Genomic DNA, 15,799 nt, shown 5'->3' on the forward strand with positions numbered 1-15,799 from the left:
CTTAGGACATTTTCCTTTATTTTCTGGTTTGAGCTTATCTCTTTTAGAGAGAGAAGCTCTGCCTTCTCCCTAAAGTCTCTCCGGCCGACAGCCAACTCCGGTCCGGTCACCACGCCGGCCACCGTTCACGGTGGTCGAAAATAACAAAATACTCCCAAAGCGTAGATCTAAACGTCCTAAGGCCCGATCTAAGGCTATTTTAATCTACAACCCCATAATATATCGTAAATCTACGATTTTCACCTTCGGCGTTTCGGTTCTCCGGCGACGTTTGGGCTCTCCGACGAGAGAGTAAGTTCCTCTCTTCTCTTTTATTTTTGTTTTTGGTTGTTGTTTCGTTCTGCTCTGTTGGTTGTTTGCTTGCTCTTGGGTTTCTCTCTCTGTTGTTGTTCTCTGTGTTTGGCTCTTTTTTTTCTATTTTGCTCGGTATCTCTCGGTTGCTCTCACCGTGTGTCCCTTTCTTTTGTAGGATTCGGTGGCTTTTATAGCCACCACCAAGGCTCTCGTCAGACCGGTCCCAAGAGGGATTTCTCGGTGAGTCACCATATTATAGTGGTGACTCACCTTGTAGCTGCGACGTGGGGGGCAACTGGCACTTCTGGAGTCTTCAACGGCAAGGTGGTATGGCACTGTAGCATCGATAGCAATTGGTTGGACCATCTGGCTTGGAAGGCATCGACAGAGGCGGTTGCTGGGAGCCCTTGGAGATAGCTGAGGCGGCGACGACGTAGAAGCTAGGGTTTAAAAACCCTAGCTACATCATATTGGACATCATGTGGACCGTTGGATCTCTCAGATCCAACGGTTGTGATGCTGAGGCGGCTGGGGCATGAGATGAAACCCTAGTTGGGTTTAAGGTTCTACTTGGGCCAAAATTAGGTCAGGTTTTGTAAAATGGGCCAGAGTTGGGCCTTGTAATATTTATTAAATAATAATAATATATAATAATAATAATAATAATAATAAAGGAAAAAGGAAAAAATTAGTGTCTTCACGTCCTGATAACTTAAACTACATGAGCGTAACTACCCTACTTAAGACTTGGAATTAGCAGATGTAGTTTTCGCCTTGAAGATTTGGAGGCACTATTTTTTCAATGATAAGATGCATATTCACTGACTACAAGAGTTTGAAATACTTACTCTCTCAAAAGGAGCTGAATTTGAGACAACGACGTTGGATAGAGTTACTCAAGGATTGTGATTGCATGATCGGCACTTATTAGCTCTCACCCAAATTACACTTGAGAAAAATAAACAATGTAGCTCACAAGTGTGTTTACAACAAAGAATTTATAAATTAAACACAAAACTAAGCTTTGATGTTGGTAGATTGGTTCAATATGATTCTTGATGACCTTGGGAAGCTTTGACCTTCAATTTATACCTTCTCCATTAATTCTAGTCGTTTGGAGCGTTGGGGATTATTATAGCCGTTACCTACAAGAAAAAACAATATTTAATGCGCAAGTGATCAATCCTTTATTAAAAGGAATCGATCCTTTTGGTGAAGGCATCGATCTCAAACTCATTGTTGTCTAAGGGATCGATCCTTTGGTCAAAATGATTGATCTTTTTTCTAGGGGATCGATCCTTTATGCCAAAATTCCTAGGAAACTTAACTTTAAATCGCGAAAACGATCGAGTTTATTTTTTAAAAGGTTCAACTAAGTCAAAAAAAACATTTAAAACATATTTTTCAAGTTAATTTGGACTTTGAATTTTTTTATATAAATTTTTGACAAATTCAATTAAGTCCAAAAACAATTTTTCAATTTAATGTTATATCAAAATATTAATTCAACAAAAACATTACAAACTAAACAAGTATATCGATGTTTGCGTCCCGAATGTGTTCTACAGGGAGGTGGCTGTCTATTTCGATGATAGTTTCTTAGTATAAGTTGTTCTTCCTCCTCATTTTCATCATCATCATCATTAGCAGCAGCAGTAACAGATACATTTTGTTGATCAGGGACAGATGATGATGTACCACCTCCATAGAATAAGGACCCTGGAGATATATGACTAATCATCCCACCACTCATAGAAAACTGTGAAAATATAGACATCAATGAATACAAAAAATGGGTGGGAGGTGTCTGAGTCTGTGGTGGCGTGTCATCTGCCAAATATGATACATATGAAGCCCATATTGGATCTACAAGCATGAAACTGTAATATCCTCCTAGAGGGGCCATAAAACCCTATGGTGATGGCATCAAAACCTATTGTGGTGGCAACTAAAATGGAGGCGGTGACGTCTGAAACATCTGTGGAGCCATCTGAAATGGTTGCAACCCCATTTGGAATGATTACAGAATGTAACCCGTTATAGATGGTTGATACTGTGATGGTTCATGTGCTGCAGTTGAAGACGAACTAAAAGTTCATTCTCTCCGTCCATTAGTCGAGGGATGATGCGGGTGTGACGGTGGATACCTTTCTCAAAGCCAATGAATACTCCAGGCTCGTGCTTCCTCAGAAAGATTGAACAGTTTACCATTCATGTTGAACCATTGATAGTAGTCATCTAGAACCGAATATTGATCCACATAAATTGCCTCCCTATAAGGAATGTGTCCATGCCAATCCTCCCACATCATCACTCAGTCATTGTGTTTCATCAGCCAATTGACTTTTTTCCCCGTCTATCGATGTTATGCAAATTGTCGAGATTCATAGGTGCTACTGGAATAGATTGTACGAAACCAAATTGCAAGAGCATGTGATCATTCAGATGCCACTCGACAATAGCATAACATATCAGAGGGACCACTGTCATCCATACATCTAGTGGGCTACTCATATTAGGTGGGATACAATGCCTCATTATTTCAGTAGCATAAGGACTCCATTGAAACTACAACAAATATATATATAATTCTTTTCAAAATAATATTTTAAATGTATAACGATAATTAAAGGTAAATAACAAAATTTAAATATATACTCGTGTATCAGCTTTTTTATCAATAAGTAGTCGAATTTCTTCTAATTCGTCTGGTATTTCACGATGATCTTTCCTTACACATGACCACCTATTCAGTGTAAAAAAAATATTCATTATAAACTCAAAACAAATTTATATATGAACTCAGTATTGAAATTACCTCAGCAATAACGGGAAGACTAACGGGTTTTTCACCACCGGACATTAAATGGGCATACGATACCACGCCCATGACTGCAAAAGCAGGAGACATCCGTCGATAACATTTTTTTATAATTAGTTGCTCAAGCACATTTCTCTATACATAGATGCCAAAACTGTAGAGCCAAAACTAAATGACATGACAACTCAAAAATTGGCGAGGTGATGTAACTACATACAATGAACTTGGTTGCGAGATTTATCGGGCATCAATATCCCTCCTATGAGTCGTAATATGCAAGTTTGGGCAAATATTTTAGCCTCTTCATCGAAACAGTCGTCGCTCAACTTTCAAAAATTTATAGCCAACCATGATAACGGTATTTGACCGACGTTGAAATTAGGCGAGATACTTCCAAGAAACTCCTCGCACAAGGAATGTCAATCACCATCCTCCACACCAAAAATGACATCCACATCTATCGAAAGCCCCAAATGTAAGGAAATATCCTCCATCATAATAGTGCACTCCCCACACAGTATATGGAATGTGTGTATCTCTGGTCTCCACCTCTCGACCAGTGTAGAATTAAGGTTTGATTCAAGGTTACAATGCCCTTCATATCTAGCTATGTAACCGAATCCAACCTCGGCTAAATACAGCCAGACATGATTTGACATCTCTAACTTTGCATTTCAAATAAATTGATCTAATATACGATTATTCCCCTAATTAAATAAATAGTATACAAACTAAAGTATACACTAATACTAAAAAATAAATAAATAAAACATTCAAAATAATTAACACAACACAATTTCAAATTGTTACCGTATCCATAAAATGGATCAAGATGTGATTCCTATCTAAACGCCTTCCATTTTATAATTGCAAAACATAAAAAAATTAGCATAGTCAAATATAATAAAATAATACATTATTTAATGATTATAATATAATAAAAATAATTTTACCTTCTAAAAACAATAACAGAACCCACTTGAAACTTGTTAGAAGGAATGATAAAAGTAAGGCGGAGAGTTTTTTTTTGTGGTTTGAGAGTTGTATGAGGTGGTATTTATAGGGGGAGGAGTAGGTGATAATTAAGGGGGAGCGACGGACGATTGGGGGTATTTATGGAAGACGCATATGGTGATATGCGTCTTCTACCGTGTGTCAGTTTTCCCCGCGAAGGCGCAGATGGTGATCCGCGCTTTGCCCGCGTGGCGCTAGCTTGGACGAAAACCCAGGAAAGGCGCGGATCACTCATGTCAGCAAACGGGTGTTGGATTAATAAAAATTAGTCAATAGGTGTCTGACAGTTAATTATTAAATGTTTTGTTGATTTTTGGATAAAAAACCATGTTGCCACTAAAATTGATAAGGGAAGAAACAAAAACACCAAAAGCCAACCAAATTTTAAACCTAAAATTTTAAAATCATTTTATTTTCAATGATTCAACATGATGTGACACTGATATAACTTGTTAGAATAAAAACATTATAAATATAAAATTTAATCATGATCTAATTAGATCAAATCATCAAAAACAAAATGCTAGATGCAGAAACGTATTTAAATTGATAGGTAAAAATTTTGAATATTTCTTTGTTTGTGATCTTCCAAGAAAATATGTTTGCTCTTGTCATAAAAATTCTCTATTGGGTCAATCTATTAAATATTTATATTTTTGCTCCTTATCAAATTATAAATTCAACTTATGATATATACACTTTAATACCTATGACTTATCTAACATAATTGATCACTAATTTTGTGACATACTTTATGATAACATTGTACATTATACATATGTGCCCACAAATATGAATTTTAATCCAACATAAATGACTTGGGAAGTAAAGCAATATAGTTTGCAATCAATGTAATCCAACGACATATTTGGATAGATCAGAAAGAAGAAGTCAAAGGGTTTGATTCTAGATTTGTGGAGTACAACACATTTTTCGATAAAATGTACATCAATTTTTTAAGAGGTTAGAGGGGTGAGCTTAACATAACGACCACCAAAAACTATTATTTTAACATATCACGTCATTAAAGTGGCGAGAGTTAACAACTCAATGATCAAATTAGAATGAATCAATAGTATAAGTGACTAAAACACAATGCTTAAAATTTATTGATCAGCATTGAATAAAATTGAAATAAATGTGACCAATATGATAGTTCAACCCTAAGAAAAAGGAAAAGATAATTCATGATTTGAGTTAAAAAATGGTATTTTCTTATAACATCTTTAAATTTTTTTCGTTCAAAAAGTACAATACAACTTATTGCATCCAACATATATGGAGGACCAGATGGGAAAAGAACAATATGGTTTTATTTTCCTTTGGTCCCCGATGCGTTAGCCATGGACATGGTATAACTATACATCACTGAATCTTCCTTTGATTGCAAAATCCAAATTTCCTTTCTTTTTGCAGATAAATTGCAAGTTGAAACGGAAAGATTTTCCTTAAAAAGAAAACAAAAATGAAAAAAGTAGCTTTGCAGTTGAACCTATCCTTTCTCAACACGTTTTAACCTCGATCCCTCTCGCGTGCTCATCACGTGCCAATGCATTATGCACCTTTTTTCCCTTTTGTTAATTTGTGTACAGGGAACGTAGAGAGGAAGGCCCAAAACAAAACACAAGGTTGGTTCGGTAAGGTAGTGGGAGATGTGTCGCAACTGTCTTTCAGGTGGGTTCAGAATTGGGTTTCGACTTGAATAATTGGGTCAGAGTCGCCATCGATCATTTTAAAGAATATTTGGGCTGATCGGACACCACCTTACCTGATTTACGTTTTACCAGAAATGTGTTGGGTTCGGGAGTCGGTTACGGTCAAGGAATGATTAGCACCCTTGAACCTCCCTTTCGGTACCAATTAATTGTTGGTTGTCTTTAATTGCGAAAATTAAAATTTAAAATTAAAATTTAAAAACTCGATTCAAATTACTTACCTTTGATTGGTTGAAATTCTCCTAAAGAAATCGAAAAGGTTAGATGAAAATAAATAAATGAATATTAAATTAAATAAAAACATAAGAATGGGTTAAAATAATGATAATAAAATAAGAAATCAAAGGAAGGAAAAAATATATAAAAACAAAGAAATAGAATAAAAAAATAAAAAATAAAAAATAAATATATTAAAAAAAGTTAAGTTGAGGAGAGGAAAAAGAAATCAACGAAAAAAGAAAAAAGAACTAGATAAAAAACGAAATAAATAAAAACCTTTTAAAAACTAAATAAAAATAATAATATGATCATAAAAGAAAAATAAAGATAAAAATGTAACATAAAGGAAATAAAAAAATTGAACAATGAATTAAATTAATAAGGGACTGAATTGAAATAAAATCAACTTGGAGGATCAATTCAAGGAGAATTCAGGGTTAAATTAAATTAAATGGACCGAAATGAAATTATTAAAACATAGGGGATCAAAACTGCAATTCCCCCATTTGTTACAAAAACTCGTGGACCCCCTTTATCGGGTCAGGTCGGACGCGGGTTGACCCAGCGGATCGTATATATGCCAAAAATTCACTCATTTCATTTCATTTCTCCCATTTCTTAAAATAAAAACCCTCTCCCCTTCAAAATTTCTCTCAACCAAAACTATCCCCGGTCATCCACCCTGATGGAATCTCACCACCGGTCGCCTGTCGGAAATCGCTCCGGTCGCCATCATCGGCGGCGGGACAACCCTAAAACCTCACCAAATACTCATTTCATCACCCTGAATACAAAATCAAAGCCCAAATCGCCTAAAACTGCCCATAAAGATTCGGCCTTTTCACCTTCCTCGTCGGTGACCCTTCACTTTTCGAGCCCAGATCGGTGCCTCTCCCGTCTTTTGTACGCGATATGTCCCTTGTGTTGGGTATTTTGAGGCTTGTTATTTTTTTTTTTTGTTTGATTGTTGTTTCCTGACGTTGGTTGTGTATGTATTTGGTACTATGGTGGGTTTTGGTTTTGTGTTTTGGTGTTGTTGATGGATCTCGATGATGCTTCATCGTGCTTTTGTTTTCGTTGTTTTACTATTGGCAGTGTTCGATATTCACTGTTTGGTTTACTGTGGCTCGATGATTTCGATCTGTGTTCGTCCCCTCTGATGTGGCTTGGTGGGGGTATTTATACCCACCACCGATGTTCTTTATCTCCGATTATCATGGTAACGTGCTCGTCTTTGGCAGAGGATTTCGGGATGGGTCAGTCCAGATTTCCTCAGCCAGAAATCTCGACGTTTTTGAAGCACCCATTGGGTACCCCTGGTGAGATTTGGACTGTTAGATCGAAGGGCCAGATATAACGGCCCTCGATCAACTGCGCGTATGACACTTGGATAGAACCCTAATATACCTTTGCGCTTAACCGAGTCTGCTGGGTCAAGCTACCCGGTTGGGCCCACTGGACTTGGACCCTTGACTAGAAAAAAAGAAATAAATAAAGTTAATAAAAAATGAATAAACAAATCCGAAAATAATAATAATAGTAATAATGAATACTGATAATAATATAATATGGACTATATAATATATATATTTCAAAAAATATTTTTAAAACTATATAATATATATATTTTAAAAAGGATTTTTAAAAACTATATATTATATATAAGTTTTCAAAAATGTTTTTAAAAATTATATAATATATATATTTTCAAAAAATGTTTTAAAAACTATATATTATATAAGTTTCAAAAATGTTTTAAAAAACTATATAATATATATATGTTTAAAAATGTTTTAAAAACTATATTATATATATATATATATATATTAAAAATGTTTTCAAAAACTATATATATATATATATATATATTTGAAAACCATTTTCTGAAAATTATATATTATATTTTTCAAAAGCATCTTAAAAATAAAATAAATAATATAAAAAAACAAATTCAGACGAAAATGAGTGTCTACATCTGCCCCTCTTTGTCATTTTTCGTGGAACAAAAAATAGGACAAAGACAAAAAGACACAAATTTTCATTCGGTGGAGTTGAAAATTGATTCTGATAGATCAATTAAGAATAACTCCCTATCGAATTGAGTTGCGAATGGCTCTTCCGTCGCGAAGTCGAGTCCATCTTGAAATGACATGGAATTGAAGCCGTAGTTCGGAATCAGGATATGGCTTCAAATTGCAGTCTACCTCGGTCTTCTTCTTGATTTAAAGACATGGGTTTAGAAATTCGACTGGAAAATAGTTCCTCAACTCCATCATGTGGTTGATAGACTCTCGAGCTGAATGAAATCGAACTCGAAAGGTCTTCATTGACAGATAACTTTTCTAGACTTAAGTTGTGCTACCGGAAAACAGTTTCTAGTCACGAAGGCACGGCTAACCCAGGTCTTCTTCTCGACTTGAAAACCTCGGCTTCCACCAGAGAGTAGTGTGATTGATGTGTCATCGAGCTGAATGGAATCGAACTCGACAATTTTGTTAACAGATAACCCTTCTTGCTTTGAGCTATGCTGTAAATTTGATTTGCCTCTGAGTTGAATGTAATCGAACTAGAAGGTCTTTTGTTGGCAGATAACACTTCTCGCCTTGAGTTATGTTGCAAATGATGTGCCTTTGAGCTGAGTGTAATCGAACTCGAAGGTCTTTGGCAGATAGCCCTTTTTTCCTTGAGCTATACTGCAAATGATGTGCCTTTGAGTTGAGTGTAATCAAACTTGAAAGTCTTTGGCAGATAGCCCTTCTTACCTTGAGTTATGCTGCAAATGATGTGCCTTTGAGCTGAGTGTAATCAAACTCGAAGGTCTTTGGTAGATAGCCCTTCTTGCCTTGAGTTATGCTACAAATGATATGCCTTTGAGCTAAGTGTAATCAAACTCGAAGGTCTTTTGATGACAGATAACCCTTCTAGCCTTGAGTTATACTACAAATGATGTGCCTTTGAGCTGAGTGTAATCAAACTCAAAGGTCTTTGGCAGATAGCCCTTCTTGCATTGAGTTATGTTACAAATGATGTGCCTTTGAGTTGAGTGTAATCGAACTCGAAGGTCTTTGACGGATAGCTCTTCTTGCCTTGAGCTATGCTGCAAATGATGTGCCTTTGAGCTTAATGTAATCGAACTCGAAGGTCTTTTGATGATAGATAACCCTTTTAACATTGAGTTATGCTACAAATGATGTGCCTATAAGCTGAGTGTAATCGCCCTTTTAACATTGAGTTATGCTACAAATGATGTGCATATAACCCTTTTGATGATAGATAACCCTTTTAACTCGAAGGTCTTTGGCAGATAGCCCTTCGGCAGATAGCCCTTCTTGCCTTGAGCTACGCTGCAAATGATGTACCTTTGAGCTGAGTGTAATAGAACTCGAAGGTCTTGGTTGACAGATAACCTTTCTCGCCTTGTGTTGTGCTGTAAATGATATGCCTAGAAGCTGAGTGTAATCAAACTTGAAGGTCTTGTGTTGGCAGATAGCCCTTCTTGCCTTGAGCTATGCTGCAAATGATGTGCCTTGGAGCTGAGTGTAATCGAACTCGAAGGTCTTTTGTTGACAGATAACCCTTCTAGCCTTGAGTTATGCTGCCAATAGTTTCTTTAAAAAATGGCTTCCCTTCACGGGTCTAATCCGACCATAATTCTTCAGGTAGTTCCTCTGAGCAGGTCTGAACCAAGTGATATGATTTTTGGATGACTCTCCTTCACGGGAAAGCCCACTGATAAATTTCGTCAGCCGGATATCTTCCTTCGTTGAATTGAAATTTGGCTTGAAAATGTTAATTGGAAACCTGCTACTCATTATTGAGTTAAGTTGAACTAGATTCGTTTTGAATTGGCTCTCAAACCCATCTGAAATTGATTCTGAGATCTGCATATATGTCAAGTCGGTTGAGTTGTAGCTTCTCATTACTTAGTTAAGCAACCACCATCGATCTTTGTAGGTGCTTTTGAACCGAGTATCTTTCGTCGTGAAGTCGAAACTTGACTCTGAAAGCTGTAAAAAATTATGCATGTGAAAAATGATAAATGTAATGCTCTTAAGTATGTCTAAGATGCATGCAATATGAATTAGTCTTGGACGGAGTCTCGTGCTTTGTCTGCCGATTTGATCCTTGGAATCGATCATGTCCCATTTTTCTCTCGGGTTACAGCCTTTCACATTTGAGACTGCCCTGTTTGAAAGTGTTTTTTTCCCTTTCTCTTATTTTAGGAGGGAAAAAGATATGAGAATATATAAATTCTGTAAAAACATTGTTCCCAAACTCATACTTGCAATCGAATCAAATAATAGACATGAGTTCAAAGTATATCAAAGGAATCAATAGCTCTTTTAATCTTTCAGAGTTATAGCCCTTTGACAAATGTTCAAATGGATGAGTTGGCTTTAGGTTGGCCTCCTATTTTCTAAGGTTCCAGCCATAAAAATGTCATTTTTTCGGTCATTGCAACATGTCTTTTTCTTGGCTTGGCATTTTAATTGGATGCGGACAAAATGACTTAACTAGAATAATCAATTGATAGACCTTCTATTTTGGTCCTCTAAAATCTTCCATTTGTTCAAGCTTTGTAAGCTCCTCTAACAAAGGCAATGGAAAAATATCGGTCTAAAAATGAAATTCTTGAGTGCTCGTGTGGAATTGATTATAACAAGTGTTCCTTAACTCCCTTAGTCCATTTTTACTGAAACTCCTTATTTAGATAAATTTAATTTGTCATTGTCTGGCTAGCTGGATCCATAAAGTTTGGGCGTTTAACCAATTGCTCTAGATGGACAACTCAATATCGTTGTATATATATTATAATCACCTTTATCAGGCTAGATGAATATTATCCATAAAGCCGAGGGGTTTAACCAATTGCTCTAGAGGGACAACTCAAGCTTTATTGTATATTATAATCGCCTTTATCAGGCTTGCTGAATCTTATCCATAAAGCCGGGGGGTTTAACCAATTGTTCTAGAGGGACAACTCAAGCTTTATTGTATATTATAATCGCCTTTATCAGGCTTGCTGAATCTTATCCATAAAGTCGGGGCGTTTAACCAATTGCCCTAGAGAGACAACTCAAGCTTTATTGTATATATATAATATTATAATCTGGGTATACGGATCCAATTTCTTAAGTTTGTCAAGAAGAACCTGTTATAGTCTAGGTGTTTTTTGAAAGTCAAGAAATCTCATCTTTAGAGTTCAATTTCCAAGCAGCTAACCTAAACTAGATTCACCTACTCGACTATTTCATATGTAAAGATAATGATCATCATTGAACTTCTTCAACAAAAGTATAATAATGTAATATGCAAGAGATGCCCCCATGTTGTCCGCTCCTATGCATACTAAATACCAAGCCTCTTGTTTATTGGTTTTTGCAAGAAAATGGTATGGTGTTCGAGCATATCTTCTGGGTAAGGTCAAAGTCCTTTGTTTTATCAGCTTTTAATCGTGTTACTTTGTCAAAGATCTATAACTCTGAATCATTTACAGAGTTTTTTAATTCAGTTGATATTCAAAGAATTTTAAGTTGTAAATTTGATTCAATTTTCCGCATAAAATCATTGAAATATCCAAAGAAATTTCAAAAACAAGTTCCAAAATATGAGAAAGTTCAAAGAACAAATTCAAACAAGAAGCCCCAAAATTGAATAAAGCCTCATTAGGATGCCCTACTATTTTCAAAATGTCGAGGATTAGGGCCTTCATCTGCACTTGCTCCCTATTTTTCAACTGTTTCACTTGTCGAGGCTCCTTTTGATGTACTCTTAGATGAACAAATCTCTGCTTCAGGAGTGTCGTTGCCTTCATTGTAAAATTCCCGCTTTTTTCTATTTGAACGAGTGTTATATGGATGAGGTGTGTCCAATGCTTGAGGTGGTGTATCCAATGTTTGTTCCTTTCGAGGAGACATACTTCTGTTAGTTAATGCGAGTGTAAATAAATGAAAATAACAAAATGAAAAATATGTTTAAATGCATAATGCATGCAATGTTCTAGGCATTGATCCAAAAACGTATCTGTTAATATAAATAATCCTTATTGGAGACAAAAGTGTTATGTCTTAAGAGACAAAAACATTTCGATGGTATAGATCCCGAACAACCTCTGACAGGTTGATTCGTCTTACGTCTTTTTTCTGTCACCGGTTGAATAACCTGTCAAACTATTCCGGCTCATTTGGCTAAACTGTGCAAGTGACGAGCTGCTTGCTCCAAAAAGTCTCGAATGAATGCATCTCCAACTTTCATTCTCTGCTGAGTCTGTTCCTAATGAAAGCGCCATTGGAACCCTTCATCGATAGGAATTATCCAAAGTTTATTTGTTTGTTTCTTTAATTCGTCAACAGTGGTCTCCAACTTAGCTAGGGTTTCGCCATCTTATTCTTGTTGTCTTTGAAGGGATTTTCCAGGTCAGTAACCTTCTTCTTGTATGCCCCTGCAAATTTTGCTAACCCATTTTCGAAAAGTTGACTTTTGATGTGCTTGGTGTAAACCCAGCCCATTCCGAGTCTTTTCTAACCATAGCTGGACTTCTAAGCTTTTCATCTCTTGTATTATAACCCCCTTTGTCCATTAATACAAATTATTTATGTTTAACGAACACGTTTTTGGTGGATCAACACCTCTTTTGAATGATGCAAATGTCAAAAAATGAAAGAGAACAAAAATGAAAAAAAAGTTAGTGAGGTAAATCAAAACAATAATAGAAATAAAAAATCTTACCCCACATGCTTATTATTCCTACCCGGACATGATCTCTATCCCGCAAGTTGATTTTGAACAAGTCTCCCGGTTTAGGTTCTAAAGAAGGTACCCGAGTTCTTCTTGCTGGTGCCCCTTGGGCTTGCCATACCCTTAGTCCTAAGCCCATTACAAGCTTATGTGAACTAAGTTAAAATCGAGAGGACGCATTCCCTTATGCCCGCACGGTGAATAAACTCACACGACGACATAAGGTATATAAATCCCGAAAGCTACTTGCTAGGCCCGCAAGGAGAATAAATTCTCATGAAGGCGTCACTTTCACCCCCACTTAAATAGGGTTCAGAGCTCAGGAATAGAGCATTAGATGGAAACTTTTTCAAAAATCTGAAATCATTAAAAAAACATCAGTACAACTATTTACTTGAAAAAAAATAATCAAAGATAAATAATTGGAATCGAATAAATAAATTTAAATTTAAATTTACCATTTTCGCTTAAAAAGACAACCGAAAATTAATTTCGACCTGACTCACTTACCTGTCCCCAGCGGAGTCGCCAAACTGTCGCGGTCGTCTTTCGTTTGGGCCCAGAATTGGGCTTCGACTTGAATAATTGGGTCAGAGTCACCACCGATCATTTTAAAGAATATTTGGGCTGATCGAACACCATCTTACCTAATCTGCGTTTTACCAAAAATGTGTCGGGTTCGGGAGTTGGTTACGATCAAAGAATGATTAGCACCCTTGAACCGCCCTTTCGGTACCAATTAATTTGTCGGTTGTCTTTAATTGTGAAAATTAAAATTAAAATTAAAATTTAAAAACTCGATTCAAATTACTTACCTTTGATTGGTTGAAATTCTCCTAAAGAAATCGAAAAGGTTATATGAAAATAAACAAATGAATATTAAATATATAAAAACATAAGAAAGGGTTAAAAATAATGATAATAAAATAAGAAATCAAAGGAAGGAAAAAAATAAAAATAAAGAAATAGAATAGAATAAAATAAAATAAAATAAAATAAAATAATATATTAAAAACGAGTTAAGGAGAGGAAAAAGAAATCAACGGAAAAAAGGAAAAAAGAACTAGATAAAAAATGAAATAAATAAAAACCTTTTAAAAACTAAATAAAAAAATAAAACGATCATAAAAGAAAAAAATAAAGATAAAAACGTAACATAAAGAAAATAAAAAAAATTGAACCATGAATTAAATTAATGAGGGATTGAATTGAAATAAAATCAACTTGGAGGATCAATTTAAGGAGAATTCAGGGTTAAATTGAATTAAACGGACCGAAATGAAATTATTAAAACATAGGCGGATCAAAACTGCAATTCCCCCTATTTGTTACAAAAACACGCGGACCCCCTTTATCGGGTCAGGTCAGACTCGAGTCAACCCAGTGGGTCGTATATAATCCAAAAATTCACTCATTTAATTTCATTTCTCCTATTTCCTAAAATAAAAACCCTCTCCCCCTTCAATAATTCTCTCAACCAAAACTATCCCCGGCCATCCACCCGATGGAATCCCACCACCGGTCGTCTGCTGGAAATCGCTTCGACCACCACCACCGGTTGCCGGACAACCCCAAAACCTCACCAAATACTCCTCTCATCACCCTGAATACAAAATCAAAGCCCAAATCGCCTAAAACTGCCCCAAACGAAGTAGATCTAGCCTGAAAGGTTCAACCTTTTTACCTTCCTCGCCGGTGACCATTCGTTTTCCGATCCCAGATCGATGCCTCTCCCTTCTTTTGTATGTGATATGTTCCTTGTGTTGGGTATTTTGAGGTTTGTTATTTTTGGTTTGTGTTTGATTGTTGTTTCCCGATGTTGGTTGTGTTATGTATTTGGAACTATGATGAGTTTTGGTTTTGTGTTTCGGTGTTGTTGATGGATCTCGGTGATGCTTCACTGTGGTTTTGTTTTCATGGTTTCACTGTTGGCAGTGTTCGATATACACTGTTTGGTTTACTGTGGCTTGATGATTTCGATATGTGTCGTCCCCTCTGTTGTGGCTTGGTGGGGGTATTTAAACCCACCACCGACGTTAGTTATCTCCGATTATCATGGTAGCGTGCTCGTCGTTGGCAGAGGATTTCGGGATGGGTCAGTTCCGATTTCCTCGGCCGGAAATCTCGACGCCGTTGAACCGCCCGTTGGGCACCCCTGGTGAGATATGAACCGTTATATCGAAGGGCCATATCTAACGGCCCTCGATCAGCTACGCGTATGACTCTTGGATGGAACCCTAATCTATCTTTGGGCCTAACCGAGTCTGCTTGGCCCGCTGGACTTGGACCCTGGACCAGAAAAAAGAAAGAAATAATGTTAATAAAAAATCAATAAACAAATCCAAAAATAATAATAATAATAATAATAAATACTGATAATATTATAATATGGATTATGTAATATATATATTTCAAAAAAATATTTTTAAAACTATATAATATATATATTTTAAAAACAACACAACAACAACAAAACCCAATTCCCATATGTATGGGGTAAGGGGGAGGTAGGGTAGTAGGCTACCCCCAACGCCAGGTTGAGAGTAGCTTCCGTGGAAGACCTCCGGCAGTCAGAAAATTAAAAATTTAGATAAAATGCAATGCATGTATAAATAAATACATAAATACATAACTAATCAGTATTCATATGCAGTCATTAAAATCATATGTGCGTCTGTAACTGGAATTTATTCCTGCATAATAATCCCTGCGAAAGAATCTCTGCTATAGACAGAAACATAAGATCCGGCTAATTTAAAAGAGGAAACATGAAGAGAATGATACACAGAAGTCAACATTAGCAAGCCCAGTTCTAATCCTTCATAAATACCAATAACAGAAACGTATTAAAAGTATAAGTCATGGAAAATACTACAAAGACATTAAAAGAAGACAGAGATGATACACCCTATAGATGTGACCCACACTACTCGACTACCCTAGTCTTTAGCCTCCATATTTTCCTATCAGAGGTCATGTCTTCGGTAAGGGCTAAATC

This window comes from Hibiscus syriacus, unplaced genomic scaffold, assembly GCF_006381635.1.
Source record: "Hibiscus syriacus cultivar Baekdansim isolate YM2019G1 unplaced genomic scaffold, ASM638163v2 tig00110383_pilon, whole genome shotgun sequence".
Lineage (NCBI taxonomy): Eukaryota > Viridiplantae > Streptophyta > Magnoliopsida > Malvales > Malvaceae > Hibiscus > Hibiscus syriacus.